Source organism: Pseudopipra pipra, chromosome 3 (genome assembly GCF_036250125.1).
Source record: "Pseudopipra pipra isolate bDixPip1 chromosome 3, bDixPip1.hap1, whole genome shotgun sequence".
NCBI lineage: Eukaryota > Metazoa > Chordata > Aves > Passeriformes > Pipridae > Pseudopipra > Pseudopipra pipra.
This window is the reverse complement of record NC_087551.1, coordinates 18,617,298-18,637,840: the sequence shown is the minus strand read 5'-3', so window position 1 is coordinate 18,637,840 and position 20,543 is coordinate 18,617,298. Positions and strand designations below refer to the sequence as shown.

The following is a 20,543-nucleotide window of genomic DNA, read 5'->3' as shown; positions in this document are numbered from 1 at the left end:
AGATGTCTGACTTTGCTGGTAAGGATTCTTGCATCCACCAGCTTTGTGGCTGGACCTTTCCTGCCCCTGCTGCTCCCTGGCACTGCTCGTGGGCTTGCATGGCAGTCCCATGGCTTTCCACCTGAGTTCTGACCCCAGCTAAACCCATACATGCAAGGTTAACAGAATCTTGCCATAACAGCAACATGGCTCAGGAGTCTTCTTTTCATCCATTACTATTTTCCCAGAGATGCACTTTCTCTCCATATAAGGAGAAAGGAGGAAGAATGCAGCTGTTGCAGAGAAGGCTGTCAAATCCTGTAGTCACCTAAATGACCACTGCACTGAGATCCAGAGCTGAAAACCTCTCTGCTGCTGCCTAGAATAGTGCATCTTAACATCTCTCTTCTTCTGCTACCCCTTAATAGCTTCCATGAAAGAGTAAGTACCTCAGAGAGCAAAGTAACTATAAGCATGGATGATAAAAACACATTCAGCAAGAATGTCTCATACCACTTCCCTCTCCCTGTTGGCACTAAGATGACCATATGCTCTGTGTTTTAAGGACTAAAAAAGCATATCAAAAATCCCAAGCACATTATTTTCACATCTTATTTGCATAACAGATGAATAGTTTTTAAACAAAATCACATCAGTAGCCCATTAGCATCCATATTAAGACACTGGGAGGACACACTCCACAGCACAAAAGAGGAAAAACTTGCTTTTCAGAGATATGTCCTCCTCTTGACTCCTACCTACACTAGACTAAGGGTAAAAGAGGCATGAACAAAGAGTCAGGAGGCCAAAGCAACCACATATCTCACGACACAGAGCAGACACTTATCTCTGTTCACTGAGATCCTTCACATCCACTGGAATGGTGTCTAGGTGACAAGGACTGTCAAGAGGCAAGCAATATATCTATCTGCTTACTGTATTTATAAAAACAAAATTATAAAAAGAAAATGGAAAGGCTATCAGAGTAGCACAGTCCCTGCTGGAAAATTGTTCCAAGCAGTGCTTAACTTTTCCTATAGTGTTTACACCCTGGAAAAGCAGCTTCACTGAGGAGAAGGCATGAACAATATGCCATAGGAAAGACTTGCTGAGGAAGATCCATGCTAATTATGTGGGGCAAAGGGAGCCACATCTATCTTCATCTTCTTTGGGAAGGGGAAATCACTGTTTAGTTATGGCCAACACATGCCTCACTGAAGCAATGAGGCTACTAAAAAAGTTGTCTGGAGCATCAGCTCACCTTGCAACTGCTCTTGTACTCCACCAGAAAACCTAGAGCAACCTTGAGGAGCCTTTCCATGATACCCCTCAGCTGTGGGACTGCAGCAAATCAGTTTTCACTCCCTCAAGTCTGTGACACACAGCAGACAACCAGGCCTACAAAGTGAGAGGGGTTCAATGTTCCACTTAATCAGGTTAGTGCTGATACTTCATGTTCAGACAGGATGTTTTACTCAGAGACCCACATCACACTGCATGAATATTAAATTTAAAACCCCATTACATGCCTCTGTAATGGAAAATTCCTTTTATTGCACAGAATTATACGGGCTTGAGTGAAGGAAAGCCCAGTTATAAATAATTCACCCAAATAATGAAACAATCTTGAGACCTGGAAGGAATGCTTCATATGCGGTTCTTTAATGAAAAAATGGCCTCTTTTTGTCTTTTCTTTGCAACTCAGACTTCTTTTTTTTTTTAAAGCAATGCCTATTTTTTGTCAAAATACCCCATAAAATTATTGAATGCCAAATTATTTTCTTAGCCAACCCAAATGCTATTTTTTTAAGGCATTGGTCCATATAAACACAATCTTTGGCTGACTTTCTTAAAAACCTTTGAAGAACCTGTTGTGCTCTCCAGCTCATTCACTTGAGGAATGGGTGGGAAGCTCAGCAATCTATCCATTGCTTTCTATCTCCAGCTTTCCACCACTAGTATTGCTACATGGGGAGACACAGCAAGGTCTTAGTTATATGCTGGGCTCATAGGAATTCAAGTATAGCTGGAATGCCTCCACCCTACTTTTTGCCACTGTGGGACAGACAGCTAAACTCACCCCCAGTATATTAAAATCTAGGTTCTGTAACACCAAAGTTCATATACTCCAACCCTTGCAACCTCTTAAGGAAGTAATAAAAACATTTTACTGAACAGAGACAGATTTTGGCCCTCAGACACTGCTCCTGCAATACAGTAGCAGCTACAGAGCGTCACAGAGCCTGCATATATTTGTACAGTGTCACCATCTTTGTCCTTGGCACAGGGGCAAAGTCAGGGATAGAGGTGTGACCGAGGCATTCTGTGCTCCAGAAACAGAAGCAGTTGGGTACAGCGTCTGCAAGAGCACCCACAGGGGCTGCTCTAATTTAAACTGGCCTCTGAGCAGCTCAGAAGCTGAAGAACAGAAGCAGAGATGGCCTCAAGCCACTGTTGTACTCTCTTCCTGAAACTGCACCTTCTGAAGCACAGCAGAAAATAACAGCAGATTGTAAGAGGGCCAGGAATGAAGCTGGGCAGAACAAAGTCTCATTACCAAACAGTCTCTTTTACCCAGACACCAACAACACCCCAAAACTGCGGCCCTGCTGCAAGTTAGCATTGCTTGATGTGTCAGCTAAGAGGAAGAAGGAAATGTCTCAGCTTCTAATCATGTTTATTCCAGCAGCAGTAGAAATAATGTCATTTCACTTCCACAGCATTGCTTTGGAACCCACTGGAAACTAGGAGCAGTCAGCCCCTCTTTGCATACAGAACTGATCAAAATTTGACTTTTGATCTTGGTATCATCCCAGATTCTCAAAGCAATCACTTTGGGACTTTTCCTAATCAGAGGAAGAGGGTTAAACAGGTAACAAGCAAAGAACTTCGCTGTGTCTTACAAGTAAAGAATCTCACTCAAGCACAGTGCACTGATAGCAGACTGCATATTTCTGATGGATTAGGTTGGCTGCTAAATGAAACTACTCTTTCCTAATATACATGCTCTCAACGGGGAGAGTTGGGAACAGAGGAAGAGAGGAGCAAGGAGGAAGAAAAAGCATTTATCCCACAACACAGTGAACACACAGAAGCTAAAGCAGGAAGCTGGAAAGTCTCTCATGACCCACACGAGCTTTAAGACAATCTCCTGGACATTCAGCCCTGCTAGTGAAAGGCTTTGGCAAACCCAGAGGGGAGAAATGCTTTCTTTTATGCCACTGCTGACTGCTACACATCTGATGGTGGGGCACAAGTTCTAGCTTAGCAAAGTTAATTTCTCACTTGGACTCACTCAATTTTGGAATTGAGAGGAATGGAATAGCCTCCAGATATGTCTCCAGATACAGTCCAGGTTCAAGGTCATGGAATGTTCAGGATTTTACTTCAAACCAAATCAGAGTTAGGTTTCTCCTGTAAATTTAAAAGAGAGATACAGGTTTCTAGAGCCTTCTGTGATCCACAGCATTTCTGGGAAATATCGTGTATTCTTGGGCCTAATTACTGACAGATTCAAGCACACAAATAGATCCCTAGTCTCCAAATAATTTTAAATAGAAATGCTGGGTTTATTGGCCAAAATGATCTCAAAAACTGAGTCTACAGCAGCTGCAGCATGCAACTGAAAGCATTTCTCTAGCCACCTCTGTTACCTTTCAGTATTGGTCACCCTGCCTCTCCTTGCCAGCACTGAATAGAGAGATCATTCCAAAAGCGAATGAAAACCTAATGCTGAGCTTTTATATATGGAAAGCCAGCATTCCCAAACTCACTGAGATAGCCAGCACGTGGCACACCAACCACATGATGAGAAGGCATTAATAAGCTCCTCATGGAAAGAGGAGTTTTCCTGGGCCTGCCACACACTTTGTGTGCACACTTGGCCTGGGGACAAGGGGCCCTCATGGCACCCGATCTCCCCTCAGGAATCTCTTAGCAAGTTATTTACCAGGTTTCCTCTGCCTCAGGGGGAGAGAGTGAGCACAGAGGAACCAGCAGGTGTGAAACCAGCACTAAAGGGGCTTTCATGCAGCTGGTGTTGCCCTCAGTAAAAGACATCTTCTCCTGCATGACCTTATTCCTCCATAGATCCTCCTGTTGCTACTATGAGGGTAACCAAACGCTCTATCTCATATGGGTGTTGCAAGAGGAAGTGCAACAAATCTTCAAAGTGCTGTGGTAGTCAAGTAAACGAGTCTTTACCTTAAAACACAAGAATTTGTTTCGAAAGCAGAGTGGGCTTTTGTATATTTATAACAAATACAAAGCAAATAAAATAATGTGAATGAAATACAAAGCGACAAAAATAACTAAAAATGCCAATTTTTATTATTTGCATTGGAGGGGTAACTAGCCATTTTGCAAAGACAAGAAAGGCAAGAAAGCTGTATTTTAGCCCAATTAATCAAAACTAATGAGCCCCTAAAACCTTATGTTTCTCTCAATCAACAAACTATCAGCAGTGACACTATAGTAGCCTTTCTCCATCAAAGAGCAGCCCAGGGGCCATCTAATGACACTGCAGTGTGAGTGACTCAGAGTTTTTCCATAAAGTAAAGCTTGCCTAAATTTCCAGACCAGATGGTTGAACTGTGAGACAATCCATCAGATGGCTCTGAAGTGTTTAATACAATTAAGGATATGCAATCTGGAAATGCCCTGGGCTCAGATAATTTGTCCACAGATTTCTGTAAAGCTTTTAGAAACAAACCCACACAGTTTCCTTCTGAACAAGGTTAATGATTTCTTAGCCAACAGCAAGGAGATCAGCCATTAAGGGAAGCAAACAGAATCCCTTCCTAATGCCCTCTCACCCCTGTAATGGGTAAGACAACAAAGGAGCAGAACATCATCTCAGGAAGAACTTCTTCACTGAAGGGGTTGTTAAGCATTGGAATGGACTGCCCTGGGAGGTGGTGGAGATGCCATCCCAGGAGGTGTTCAAGAAACAACTGGACATGGCACTTCGTGCCATGATCTAGTTGACAAGGTGATGATCAGTCAAAGGGTGAACTCAATGATCTTAGAGGTCTTTTCCAACCTAAATGATTCTGTGACCAACACCTGAGAAACATCATGAAATAGGATCTGTTTTTTAACAGCAAACATTTTATGTGCATAATGCTACTCATCCAAGCAAAGGAAACATTAATCCTCTCTACACTCCTCAATTATACCTGCACAGATAAGAAAACTGACACACGTTTCTCCACAGCTTGTCCCCATCAAGGAAATGGTGGGAGAACAGCACATACTAGACCCACCTGCCTTTTCCTCTTTACTCACCCTCTTCTCCTTTTCTTTGTTTTCCATGTGCACCACCATCAGCCTAAGGAAGCAGCTCTCAAACCCCTATCATTTTGGCAAGCTCAGGAAGACAGCTTGCCTTTGACACCAGGAGAGACACAGGACTCCCAGCGAAGGGGACAAGCCCACACTTCCCACTTCAGAACAGCAGAGCCGAGCGGAGAGTGACTGTGAACAGAATCACACCAATACATGGTCCTACCTACCCTTTGTCAGTCATCTCCTTACCAGGAACAGGAATACCTGGTAGCAAACATCCCACATATGACACCTCTCACATATATATTTATTTTGCCTACTGTAGACTGAAGGGAGAGACTTCCTGCCTAAACATACACTCACGGACTGGCAGAGGAAAGGAAATAAATGGAGGAGAGGTTGAGCTGCTGCAGCACAAAGGTAAAAACTAGCACCATGGATGAATTCAAGATCTCCTGCTTGCAGGTGTGCTTTGTGATCTGTTAAAGGGCTGCAGGGAGATGACCACAACACCACAGTGGCTGTAGTGGGCGGTGTAAGTCACAGAATCATTAGTGTTAGAAGGGACCTTTGGAGATCATCTAGTCCAAGCCCCCTGCCAAGGCAGGGTCACCTGCCAAGCCCTCTCCTCTCCAGGCTGAGTTTCCCAGCCCATAACATTTCCTTTGGACCCTGCAGCTCATGATGGAGGCTGTTGTGCAGCCACACAAGTCCCACTCTTACTACGGCTCAACAACCAGAAGGGAAAATATGTCACTGCACAACTGAGAATTGTATTGAGAACTGTATTTGTTGCCCATGCTCAGATGAACAAATGAAGGCCTTATAGATTAGCTTCAGTTCCTGGCTCCACCAGCTCCTGGGTGTTTGTTTTCATATGTTTCTTTTCTGCTTCAGGTATTGATCTGTTATATATCTATGCACACAGGGAATATCCTTTTCCATTGTGCAAGATACCTCATGTAGCTATTCCTTTTTAAATGGCCATACACTACACTTGACAGCATACCAAAAAGCAAGAGAAAACCTCTTACTATATATTTGATTATGTATAATAAATGGAGATTGTGCCTGTAAAAACAGAGTGGGGAATCGGATGTTAGATTACAAAGAGCAAACAGGACATAAAAGGCATTTCAGGATGGAAAACCCCATCTACCTAGTACCCTGGAAGATCAGAACTCAGTCAGTAAGTAATTATTTAACAAAATAGGATCTCCAAGCCTGTAAATGCTACTCCACAGCACCTTACAGCCTTTAAAACCTGGGGTTTATGGCAGATCAAAACTAAAAACACCACATGCATTCCTGCCTTAAATATCTTGGTTTATATCTCTCTCAGAATGCTGGAAGGACACAACACAACTTCAGTGTTTGGGATGTTAGGCTTGCTGATGAATGCCAGACAAGTGCATAAGGATGTAACAGGAGCAATTATGGGTGGACTGCACCCCTCCTTGCATTATGTAGCACACGAGCCCACACGTATCGGCCACTAGCTGGAAACCCCTCCTGCTCAAAACAAGTTACAAGCTGTCTCCTCCAGACTGGATATAGGATTAGCTCCCTTCCACTTCCTGCAGCACAAATGCCCCATAACACTTTGCTCAAGCTGGCAGATGCAGCAACAGACACAAGGAGTGCAGGAGCCATACCAGTTTGAAGCGTCACTCTTCCCAGAAGAAGACTGACAGGTTTAAGGGGGTGAGAAGTGACCTGCTACAACCTTACATACGAGCAAGTGCTTCCATCCTTTAGAGCTGTCATGTAGTATGAAATTCATAGTTTTCATGCAGATTATTTGTAAATGAGTTCAATATATACTGGAACTTTCTTTAGTGTTTATAAGCAGTTGCACACAGCTTGGCAGCCCTCGAGATACATTCTCTAATTTCTCCAATACTTACTTGTAATCATCTCACATGACCTGTCTCACACATTGCTCATAAGCTCGCTGTGCTCCACACATCAATATCTCACCCTGCATGTAATGTCTGCCAAAAACCCCTATGCACAGCTCAGCTTCACTCTCAACCTGCTATACTCCCTCGCTTCCCAAGTTCATAAAAAACACCTTCCCTAGGCAGTTGCTTCAAACAAATTCTTGTCTACAAATGCTTTGATAAATGGTCTGTATTACCAGAAGGATGTTATCTATTAGGTAACGTTACTGGTAATGCTGAGATTGGGTCTCCTGGTACACTTCCATGATGTTTTCTATTATTTAGCAGAACTACTGATGAAAGTCAGATGACAAAGATAAAAAGTAAAAGGAAAATAAAGTCTTCACGCATTGTGCCATGGTCTGTCTTTCAGAGACAGATGGAAACTTGCAAAATGATGAGCTTCAAACTGTATGTGACCCAGTGGGTTTAGTGACACTACACATCATCAGCTGCCTGGCCCTGGCAGAGAAAGGCAGGTGGGATTACACAGGGGAAAGACTTCCTTGGCCTCTGTATGTATGGGGTAGTATGGGAGTTGGAAAATCACTTCATCCTGCTCTAAATCTGTGTGTGATATTTTGGCTGACAAAGACATCTTCCTTATTTTGTTTTGATAAAAACTTTGGACAAATTATCATTTGTGTGGTTTTACAGATACCAAATCTGACAGTTTCAGACAATGTCCTTTCCTGCAGAACAAGGACAATTTCAACCTCAGTGTGTAATTCAAATCTCATAATGTCATTGGACAATTGCAGATTAGAGCTCTGAAAAGGTCTCACTTTCTTCCCCCTGCTTCTGAGGTGAAAATGAAAGCCAGAGGGGAGCACTTGATGAAGATTTTGCTGATGGGATCACCTGCAGCTTTCTCTGTTGGTACTGATCACAGCTTATAAATTCAGATAAATAATTATTTTCATGAAATAGCATCCCACAAACCAAATTATTTTTCTATCCAGAAGTAGCTATGACATATAAAAAGGATATTAAGCACAAGCAGTATAGTTTGAAATGTAAGCATCTCAAAAGAATGTCCAGTTCCTCAATTACATGGCTCAAATCATGATTTAAAATCATCAGCTTAGATTGTCAGAGGCTCAGGTTGTCATCTAGCATTGATAAGAACAGCACAGTATAAGGCAGGATCTGAGCTTCACAATGGAAACACGGATAAACAACTTGCTCCAATTTGCTCCCAGAAGTAATCAGCTCTATGTCCTTCACTTGTACTACGACCTGCCATGCAACTTACGTAAATCGCTCACCCTCCACAAAGTACATCAACTGGATGTACCACAGCTCCTTCTCTAATACAGGGACTAGTTGAATTCATGATCAGCCAGAAGAGCTTTGTCATGTTAACTGAGTAAGAGAGTCCACATTTACAGCGTAGTATAACTCCTGCTGCCAGGAGTACGAAAGTACCTTCACCTGTGCCTGTCACAGGAGCACCCAGAATCTAGGGTGCACCCACAGGGACCTGCAAGGCAGCCACTGTCAGACAAGATGATCATCTAAAATCAGACAGCTACATCCAAGCGTAAGGAGCACTTAAGGAAGAAGCTTCCTCAAGGACAATGCATTTCACTTTCCACTGGTGAGGCCTGATACCATGAATCTGGGACTCCTGGCAACTGGCAGTGCCCATCAGCACAAGTAAAACTGATGACAGAGCACCCAAAACAGGTGGACAGGGAACATATGCTCACACTGTTCCCACCTCTGAGGCTGTATTTGGGTACCATGTACCAGAAACAACATCTACACGTTATTCCAGCCCGGCTGGGGCACAACACACTGATCCACAGAACGAGCCTCAGTCTCACTGATGCTCCTCTACAAAGCAATGCTCAAAGAGAACACAAGCTTCAAGCTTCCTTCAGTTGCACCACAAGAAACATGCTAAAATGGGAATGGGAGAATGTGTTTGGAGAAGGCATTTAAGGGAATAACCTTATAGGTTATGAGATAAAGGCTTTCAGGCTCTGCCAATTCATCTAAACAATACTGTGATCAGGGGCAAGGGCTTTGGGAGCTTCATCTACATATTATTCAAGTTTATTAGATTGATGAGTTTTCCATTGTTTTTTCTCTTGGCAAAGGTGCATTTGTAAAAGAAGCAGTATTTCAACTAAGCTGGAAAAAGCAGTCCCTCCCTACTTCCCCCCAAACATACACAAAGGACACTAAATGCACACTGCAGCAGCCAATAGCTGCTGGTTTTATCAATATTTCCTAATCTGTCCCCCAGCAGGTCAGGTGGAAAGAAAGGGTCACTCTCTGGGGCTTCTTCAGCTGAAGTTTGATTGATCAGCTCTTGCTGAACCAAATTGTTTCTGTAAGTGCTTCTGTAAACAAACTAATTACAAACCCCTACTAGACCGTATTTAGTTTATGTATTTAGCAGTGACACCTGCACTAGCTAAATCAGACTGGAACAAGCATACCTACCTCTGGCACAGTATCTACTGAAGAAAGCATATTAGCTTTCTTTTTGTTCACCGTTTTTTCTCCTTTCCCTCAAACCCAGCGACCCTTTGTGACAAAGATTTATAGAATCAGCAGTCTAAAGGGGGTCACTGCAGAGCAAGCAAGCATAAAATGAAAATGGAAGAGGTAACTGGAGATTAGCTTAAACCAAGATTCATGTCATACAATTATCACCATAAATTCAGGAGTTCAGGGGAGACAGCATCGTGCTATTACTTCTCACTAAGCACGTCAGAAGTGATTTAGGAGAAGTGACCATCGGTTCTGCTAGAAACAACAACTTATTCTTGAAATTACCTTGACTTGCTACTTGCTGCTTTAAACATGATCCACCTTCCAGTCTGCAATTCTCAATTCTCATGAGGAAATACAGCAAGATCTGAGATTTTCAGCAAGATATTTGTAAAAACATCCCTTTGCTGGGATTGCTGAGGAACATTCACTAGGGAAAGAAAAGTAGAAATGAACACCAAAGAACAGAAAGTCTCTTTGCATTGATTTATTCTCCAGTTCACATTCTTAGGCACTGAATTATCCATCTCCTATATAAAATGATGTATTTATTACTATCTATTTTCCAGACATCATATATACCAAGAATTATCCTTACAGAGAATTCTCAGTCCAAGGACACATTTAAGGGGTTGGGTACAAGCAAACCCACGCTTCTTTGACTGTCCTTCTCAGCTTTGTGCACTAAAAATAATGTGGGTTTCTCTACTCTTGTTTTGTAGGCAAGTCCAAGGACTCTAAATGTTAGACGTTTATGTGAGGCATAAGAATGGTTTAAGATTGACCACGTGCACTCCACACCAGCAAAGTATCTGGTGGATTGGAGATTAAACTAGTGCTTCTGCATTACAGCTGCTTCTTTTTCTATTCTCCAAAGGACTTTAGAAGTGTATGTATTTATTCTGGGAAGAATCCAAACAAGTTTCATTCACTTGTTCTATAAAATCATAATAGCTGAGTCAGTCTTTAAAAGCATGTCTTTTTTTAGTGTTTATCCTTCATATGCTCTTATTTAACATAAATAGGAATGGATCAATTTTTGTTTACTTGAAGATGTGAACACTTCTTTTTTCCAGAACTGTTTGAAAAAGAAATTTCTCAGTCATAATCTCTTGTTGCATATTAATGGACACAAGAACCTTCGACCTTGAAGCAACTCTGCTTTAACTGTAAAAACTAAATGAAAAGTTAATTAATATTTTTTACAGAACCACGACAATTCACCATTGGTCTGATTTATCACAGTGTTAGAATTGCTTTCGCCAAAAGAACAGCCACAATTAAGCAAAAGGTAAGTGTAATTTTCAGTAAGTTTTTGCCCAGGATTGTACCAGTAGAAAGGTCACCCGAGCTGGGTCCTCTGTAGGTAAGACATCCTCTCTTTTTGAATTTTTTTCTGGAACACCAACAGAGAGCTTTTCCACTGTGCTGAACAAATGCTAGCAGGAAAACAAAAATGCCTCATAAACACACCCACAACACAATCCTATAATTCATAATGTCTGAACTAGAAGACTAAGAACATTTCATATATAAGCTGCTAAATTATTCCCCACTTTGTAAGGTAAGATGTATTTGATAGCCCAGAAAGTGTAAAGCCACTATAAGAGCTAAGAAATACCAGGCAAAGGATATTCCATGTAATCTACATTTTAACTGCTCTGCTGATAAGGAACATGGTCTTTATACACTGGATGTCATGCTCTGGGTCACAGTGGATGATCCATCCCTTGTTTCAAAGCCTGTGCTGCAGTGCATGGAGTGATTCCCTGTTCCTCTCCTCATTCTCACTGGGAATGACTGTGGAGGTTAATCAGTACAACAACAGATGAGGCTTCCAGCAAGACATTGCATCTCTCAAAAGAAGATGTACTAGAAGGCACAGAAAAAGGCTATGGACTGGTACAAGCCAGGCATTTCTGCATACTTCTGAATACCACTGAAAGTGATGCTACTTAAATACTTTGCTGATCTAAGATCAAAACACGTTCAGATTCATATACAGAAACTCCTCATGGGATCACAGAATAAGCTGGATAGGAAGAGTCATCTAGTCCAACCCCCCTACAATGAACAAGGACATCCTCGATTAAATCAGATTGCTTATCACCTCCTTTCACTCCCACTGGACTTTTAAGTCTTGTATTTACCAATATAAGTAGTAGACTGATTCGATTACGATTTATTTGGCAGAAGTACCTCTGCCTCCTGACCTTGATCACTTCCTGTTTTTGCATACACAGAAATACTGACCCAGTCTTTCCACAGGGGTTGAATCAGTTCCATTCCACATTGCAGAAACCATGGACTTGGTAAATCCACTGCCTTTCAACTAGTCCTGGCTGGAGGTTACAAATTAATCACTTCTAAATTCACTCACATAATAGCAAAGTAAATCAGGACAAGCCTTTCCCAACACACTAGACGAATTAATGCATCAGTTACCTAAGTGAATTAAGATGCTTAATGTACCTTCTCTACCCTATGGCAGGTTGAGGCATCCTTCAATTAAATTTCAGTCAGGAGAAGCATTATTAGGCATGTATAAGCTTTGAAAGAGATCTGTCATGTATGAAGAGCAGCTGCTGATATTTATGCCCTACAGAGAGGCTCACTTGGGAGTCTGATTACCATGGTCTAATGTTCTGATTTGAAAATTACACTCCAGAACAATTTATCCCCTCATGCAGATGTGATCTAACCTCATCAGTTCCATTTGACATTCTCAGTGGTGCTTTTAACACTTCTGGACACATTTGATCATGGAGTCAGCTTGACAATTCTGCTTGAGGGGATTTGTCAAAGCCATTAGAGTGCAGACTGGATGCCAGTGTCTGAAGGATGTAGTATCACCTGCATTAGTCTTCACTGGCTAGATGGGACCTCAGTGGTAGATATATCTGCCCTACTATATAGAGAGCTAATTTAACAGAGACAAGCCTCAGACCAACAGCTTTACATACAGCTTAATCCAAATCCTCAAGATTCAAAACATTTTCATTCATTCTCGTCCCATTCATTTTCAGCTCCACATAATGTGTTATGTTTGGGAAAGCCAAAGAAAACAGATAGTACCCTCAGGACAGTTATAGTCTCAGCATTTCCAAACCAATCAAACCAGGAAGAATGGTAAAGGAGACACAAACCCAATCACAAAGCTGAACTGTGGGTCCAAGCTTACTCAGAAAAAAGGATGTTCAAGGGTCTGCAGACAGTTTGGTCCTTCAGAAGCAAAGGAGGGACTTGGAAAAGCCCATTTATCACCGAAAACCTGACAATTCTTTGTCAGCCAAAGCCTACTCTGAAACAGTAGCACCTTCCTGAAACTCAAGGAGGTGAGATTTTCCACGCTGAGTGGGCAGGCTTACAGAAACAGTGTCAGAAGAGGTGCTGGTCGCTCAAAAGCTGGCCTTCAAAACCTTTCCAAAATGTGATTCAAAAATGCTACGCAGCAGCAACTTTGTGAGGAGGAGCTTCTACCAATCACTAACATATGGCTGGGAGCAGAATCACAGCTTCCCAGCATTCAGGACACTTCTCAGATTGTTTTCTGGTTCATTTCTAACATAAACCAGATCTGAGCATAGGATACTCAGTCGGTTTGCTATCCTAAAACAAAGCCATTGTTAGATTTTATGCAGTGAGGTTGCAGCATATCTATGGACTACCTGCTATTTTTGTGCACCTCGTCAGCTGCAGATACTCCCGACTTGGTCAGTGTACACAGCACCCTCAGCAGATTGGCAGCTGAAGACAACAACACCAGAGCACACAGAACTGCAGCCACCTGCACAATCCACATTCAACACCTCCACCTGCAACAGAAACCAAGGGACTGGATTGCAGAGGACATGAAAATTCACAAATGGGAAAGTTAAGCTGGATGGACTTGGATAGTCCTGTCCACATACAGGCCTCTCAGTTGTTCTCTGGATGAAATGTGTTGCTCAGCAGCTCTGCTCTTCTCTCCCAGGAAAACACATTCATCTTCCTACTTATTAGACTGGACCAACATAGGCCACAGAACAAACTGAATAGAAAAGAGTGTTGGATGGGAGGTTTCTTCATACTTTTCCTTACTGGAGTAAGGATGGGGACTCTGGATTTCCTGGTTCCTCTGCCTCACACTCATTTCCGAATTGTCTGTTTTCCAAAGAACTTTAAAATCTTGATGGGAAAATGTGATCAGTATGTTTTTAGATTGGTTTTATTTGGAAAAGGGTTTATGTAACCACAGCGGTTGCCAACCCCTCTTCCAAGTAACCTTCAAATCTGCTAACTGATTTTAGACAAATTTGAGAGGATTAACAGCCTCAAAGATGGTCCTCACATTCCTGCACTTTTTGGAAACCAGCAATTGAGCAGAGACCTTCAGGTCAGTGTCTCGAGAGGGAGAATGCAGCTATTCCACCCTCTGCTCAGCAGCACAGACATGCATAGACATGTATATACATACAAAGACATGAACATGCATGTTTAGGGCAGACTGACCAGCACACGCACAGCTCTGGGTCAGCTATTTCCTGCCTCGTGGGCTTCTGCAGGGGACATGCAAGGACAAGAAGCTGGGTGATGGCAGCACACAGCTTTCAGTGTGCTAATGCTTTCGGGCAGCTGGCACGGCTGACACACGGGCCAGGGCTGAGGGGCACCGTGCAGCCAACACTTCATCTGCAGGGAGCTCGGGGTGGGTTCAACACGGATCAGGGCGGGGGGAAAGCACAGAGGACAGTGCACGCAGCTGCACTGCTCAGAGCACAGAAGACGTGTGGGTGTTGCTGCACTTTCTTCCCCCGCCCACCCAAAACCAGCCAGTCCCTCGTGGTGGCTCCAGGAGAGGAAGCCCTCGTGCTGCCCCGGAGGGGTGAAGCGCTGGGTGACCGTGCTTTGTCCTCCCCCGCTGGGCTCCAGGAGTGTCTCTGTCTTCAAGGCAAAGGCCAGGCTTGGTTTAGTCCCCTTCTGCACTCTGAAGAGTGCTACTATGTCCTTTGGCTAAGACCCAGGCCTTCTAAATGTTTTCCAGAAAGAGATGATCTTTTTTATAGCAGCATAGATGGACACAACTTCTTCTGAAGCCAGGGCAGGAAAGGAGAAATATTCTATCTCTTTCCCAGACTACATAACTGTCATGAAAACATCTTTCACTTGTAGCTGTGTAATATCTTGAAGCAGGTAGTATCTTGATTTTTTTTTTTAAAGAACTTAAGGATCACCAGCTACTTTGCTATCACAACAAGAAACACTTTATTATAATAAATAGCTTCAAATCTGATCTGGATCAGAGAAGTAACCCTGAAGCAATAAAATTAGATTACTCCTTTCTTGTTTCAGGGAGATGAAATCATAAAGTATTTGAAGACAACATTTCTTCTGCTTGCATCCCTCACATTAATTAAAAACACAACAGGAGAGAATAATGAGGCAGGGACAGCACTGTTCCCCTACAGTATGACTTAGGAAAAGTGATGTTTCTCCAAAGAGAAGTACTGATGCTCAAACATGAGCAATGAGCACCACAACATCCATTACACGGGCTGGCCTAAGAGCAAAGAGAGATGCGTGGATTCTGTCTTTACACATTCCTTGTGTGCTCTGTCACCTTTCTGAAGAACACAAAGAACTGAATTTTCACCGACACATCAATCCCTGCCTCCTCTTCAAAGCTGCACATAAATGCTGTTAAAAAGACAAGATTTTTTTTTTTTTTTGCATGTGATAATGGCTGTTTGTCCAAAAGAAGAGTATTACCAAAGTAAATTACCAAAGTAATTTTGAAAGGGCATCATATCTGTTGTGGTCTTGAACTTCTTTCCCATGGAAAGCAGAGTGTCAGGGAAGAGGAAGGCTGCACACCAGGATCTCTCACACTACTTTGGAATAGGGATGCAAGCAGTGCACAACCTTATACTTGAAAAGAGACTTCATAGCACCTTACCCAGTTTCTGTTTTAAATGGTAATTGTTAATGGAAAAATCACAGCAGATAATTTTTCCTGATTTTTTTAATCTAGTTCTAGCTCACGTTTTGTAGCCAATGTTTCAAAGACAAGTGGATCATTCCTGTGTAATTCGAAGAACAGTGATTTTTAAAAGAATTTATTGGTTCATAACTGCGGAACCACAGGGAGTTTCCTCAGGCACATCTCAATCAAACAGGACTTAAAGCTCCACAGGAAGAAGAGAAGGCGAGCCTCCACCATATGTTTAGATCCTTCCATGCCTAAAATACCCCAAGGACCACCTCCAAAAGCCACCCATATGCAGCAGGAAATGTTCCCTTGATTTTAATAACATATTACTCAAAAAAACCCCGTGCATTTGCACAAGACAAAGTAATCCATTGGCACTTGCCAATTAAAATGGATACACTAAACTCAAATACCTTCTGGTTACTACAGTTTCTTTAAGACACAAAGCCCAACAGTGCTGAATCTGTCAAACCATTAAAACCCACAGAACACCTTATTTCACAAGAAGACTGAAGCTGTGCTGCAATTCCTTTTTCACAAAACTTAACAAGGAAAGGCGAGCATACCAGTTTTGCAGCTCTATACATCTGATGAGGTAGTCCCAGGTGCACTAGGCTTCCCTCAGGACACAGAAAATCAGGTGCAATGAGGACAAAGGTAGGCAAGCCATGACAGCCTGTTAGGAGACACACCATGTCTGCAGAGAAAATATTTCCTGCTATTTATTTCATACTATTGCAGCCCAAAATGGGTCGCTGGTTTGTGCAACAAAGAACCAAACCCTGTGAAACACCAGTGAAACTGAATTCAGCAGGGAATTGGGTGGCAAGCTGGGTAAAGGAGTTTAGAAAAGAGAATACAGTAGTATAAGAGAATTTCCAGGGATAATTCATGAACCAGCTGTCTGAAGAGCCATTTCCTTTGTTCCCTTCTCCTGTTAGCATTTGAATGCAAGATATGGCAATAAGATCATATGGAATATGTATGAGATTACCTCACTGTGCTTAACGAGATGGACATAAACTCACAGCAACACAGTTGTCATCTGTGGACTGACACCAGCTTTACAAGCAGTTAAACACATATTTGTTCAGTGGGGCTGTTAAGGACAGCCACAGAGCTAATCAGCAACAAATAAGTCATTCTTTAATAACACCTTAGTCCAGACTGAGCAAGACCACACTTATTCTTACATTAGCCACCCTATTTTCTAGCTTGATACTTCATCTCAGTGTAGAGAAGGTCTAGGATATATCTTTCAAACCCTGCTCCTTCTTTACAGCTTTTCTCAGGAAGAAGAAACTTTTCTGTGTGTTGCTCCCAATAACGTCCAGCATTCCTCCCTACCATGGGAGCGTCTCTTACAAAACTCTCCGACAGGAAAGCAAAAGCCAAACGTGTGGTACCAGCCAGGCAGTTTGCAGAGGGCCTGTGTACTTCTTTCACAGGGCTTTTACCAAACGGCTCCTATTAGCCCTCCACTGCTTTCGGTATTAATTCACTGAACCGGATGAAAAGAACCCATGCTTGGGAAAGTCCTGGTTTAAGCAAGGGGACACACAACACAAGTTTAATCTTACTGCAAATCAGCAGAAATTTTACGGAGCACGTATAAACGTGCATCTTTACACGTTTGGCACACATTTAAAGGTAAGTCATCCTACAGATCTTTCTTAAAAAACCTGTGTGGTAAAAACTCACTTTTCGGCACTTGAAGTCTGTTAAAAGGATTTTTCTCATCTCTTGACGCAGTCCTTAGGTTCCACCTAGTGGCTTTCAACAGCCATGAACAGCAGACTAGATAGGCATTTATCGCCTGAATGCTTCATTTTCACATCTGTGCGTCTAGCTGCCGAAAGAATCATAGTCTTCTTTAGACGTATGATTTATCTTGTCATCTCCCTGAAAAGTCTCTTGGTCTTCTGAAGGAAATCTTCCAACTACAGTTATTCTAGTTTAAACATCTAAATCGAACGGGTATTAAATTAAACCAAAGGTTATTCCTGTGCTAACGAGACTGAGCACGTGGACTGGCCAAGAGCATTAGCAGCTTGCAGACAGGAGCTCTGCAGTGCTGCTGTGCCTATTAGACAAAGCAGCTGCCGTGTCCCAGCCGGGTCTCAGCAGGATACCTGCTCCCCTAACACAATTCAGGGGTACAAACCTGTCACACCCAGCGAGATGTCTCTGAACCGCTGACATTGTCAGCATCGACCCCCATCACAGTCAGCTGAGAAACAGGCACCATGACTTAGATGACTTATTGTAGAGGTTTACCTCCAGGTGAGATGAATTACATCCCAGAAGTGTCTAATTTGCATTACAAAGAGAAGTCAGGGAGCTTACTGATAGCGTGGTACTACCACCACACCCTCTGAATCCCACCCAGGGTGTTTGACTAAGAAAGACTGTCTTGTGACACAGTATTTGAGGTGTAGCCCGCCGGTGCAGTGAGCTCTAAGCGGGCAGCAAAATATGGAAGCAGGGAAATCACAACAGTTACACATTTGCATTTAAGTTAAAAAGCCCAGTGGTGGCAGGCAGCCATACTATCACAGAAGACTTATTTCAACACTGTTCTATTCTCAGAATACATCTTATCCTGCTGCTCAGATGTGTTAGACTGATGAAGGTAGAATTGTCTTATAGCATGAGAAGTGTAAGACAGTTTTGCTCCTGCCTGCTTTAAGGTTATAAAACAAGCTATGCTTATATTTCATTTCCCTGAGGCATTAGCACAACACTCACCACAGACATTTTAGCCCTCTTTAGAAGAGCTTTACCAGCCCTAAAGAGTCACTATCTTCAAAGGAAAGGGCAAAAAGGCGACCAAAGAAATGTGAAACTTCATTAATTTATCAGCTGCCACACTGGAGGTCAAAAGCAGATACTTTAAAGTAATTTTAGTGGCTTACATAAACAATAAGACAGAGTTCACCAGAACTGGTCTAGCTTGTCCACAGAGATCATATCCATTTAAAGAAAAGGTGAAATAAAAACTACAGAAAAAAATAAAAAGAGGAAGTTGACCTAGTTCATAATTTGTGGACTGTGGGATGGATGAAAGGCCTTTAACTCCCTAATTCAGCTTTTTCTGTCTATTCTCATTTCAAGGAGCTTTACTTTTGGTCACACGCAGTTCGAAGCTCGCACCCAGCAAATCATGTCTGCTTTTCTAGAACATTACTCCAGTGTGCAGCTAAACTGCTCAGATTTATTACCCTGTAGTGGTGTCTCTCAATTTCCTCTCCACAGCTTATCTTTTCACCGTCACCTAAGCTTTCATGGAGCGGGTCTACACGTGACAGACTGGCTCTTTTATGCAAAGAAAAGGAGAAAATCCTCAAATGGCCTCAAACTTCCTTGCTCAGTAAAAATCAAGAGAGGAATGGAAGGCTGCACAACGCCTATCCTGCTGTTGGGTTCATCCCCCAGTCAAACCAGACTTGTGGTTTATTTGCAAGAGAGTTAAACCAGTTTTCCTGCAGCGGTTATTTCACAAAACCTAATAGGTTTTACAACAGCGAGTTGATTATAATCTACTTAAGCTGACTCTTTCTCCCCACTCTGCACAAAACCACGTGCTGTGCAGCCTTACCTCCCAAAACCTTCCGTCAGGGAGGGGCTGCTCCCTCCTTCCCAGCACTGGGGGGACGCGGAATCAATGCCGGGAGCAATCCTCTCGTAAGCCTCAGGGTACCACCGAAACACCCCCACCAGCACGGCAACTTCTCCCGGAATTTGCGGCAGGTGCGACCGCCCACTGATGAAGGGGGGAAGGGCGCCGGCCACCCTCGGGCAGTGCCGTGGAGGTGGGCTGGGAGCGGGATTCACACCCCCGCCACGGGCAGCTTTTCCCATGGAAAACGCAGGTGCGGGGCGGCTCCAGGGGTCCGGCTCAGTGCCGGGGGTGTTGAGATGAGACGCCCCCAAACAGCTCCAAGGGGCCGGGAGCCTCGGAAGCCCCCGCGGCGGGACTGCCGCCGCTCCGCCTCCCTGGCGCTCCGGCGAGCAGACACTCCGCGCAGGGCAGGGCTCGGGGGGCGGCGAGCGGACGGTGCCCACCCGGCCCCTGCGGCTGGAGGCACCCCCGGAATCCAGGAGGAGCGCGGGGAAGCGGCGCGGGAGAGGGCCAGGAGCCGTCGGCAGGGCTGGAAATGATAGGTGGCTCCATAGCTCAGTGGTTAGAGCACTGGTCTTGTAAACCAGGGGTCGCGAGTTCGATCCTCGCTGGGGCCTTTACAGCTTTTCCTCCTCTTTTTTATCATTATCTTCCCGCTGACCGAACTGGGGGCTTGGGGTCGCTCACCGCCGGCTGAGAGCCGCGGCAGCGGGGAGGTGCTTTTTGCATTCCCGACCCGGTGTTTCCAGGGGGTGGCGGTCGCAGACGAACGTAACGCTGGGACTGCAAAATGACGTCATGGGCCCGGCGGCCTCCGAGGCCCAGGGCGGGAGCGCAGGTCCGGACCCGGCTGCGCTTCCCGGATAAATACATTTGTCTGGAACTGAACTTTTGAGGGTTGTGACAGCCTCGCGTCCCCGTGGGTGGTCTCAAAGCGGAGGATGGTTCCACCTCACTGCTCAGATGTAACTTGGGTGTTTGAGGGTGTTTCCTTGGCTCCTCCCCTGTCTCAATTTAAAGCTGTTCCCCCTCGTCCTGGCACTACATGACCTTGTAAAAACTCCCTCCTCATCTTTCTTGTGGGCCTCCTTTACGGACTAAAAGCCTGCTATAAGGTCTCCCTGGAACCTTTTCTGCTCCAGGCTGAACAACCCCAATTCTCTCAGTCTGTGTATTCATAGGAGGTGCTCCAACCCTCTGAGCATCTTGGTGGGCCCCCCTTTAAAAAGGAAAAAAAAAT

At 43.7% G+C, this 20,543-nt stretch overlaps 1 non-coding gene across 1 annotated transcript; it reads left to right on the top strand.

Moving 5' to 3' along the window:
* Nucleotides 1-19,847: 19,847 nt before the first annotated feature.
* Nucleotides 19,848-19,920, top strand: TRNAT-UGU (transfer RNA threonine (anticodon UGU)). The gene has a single exon. It is a non-coding gene; the product is annotated as a tRNA-Thr (tRNA).
* Nucleotides 19,921-20,543: the final 623 nt, after the last annotated feature.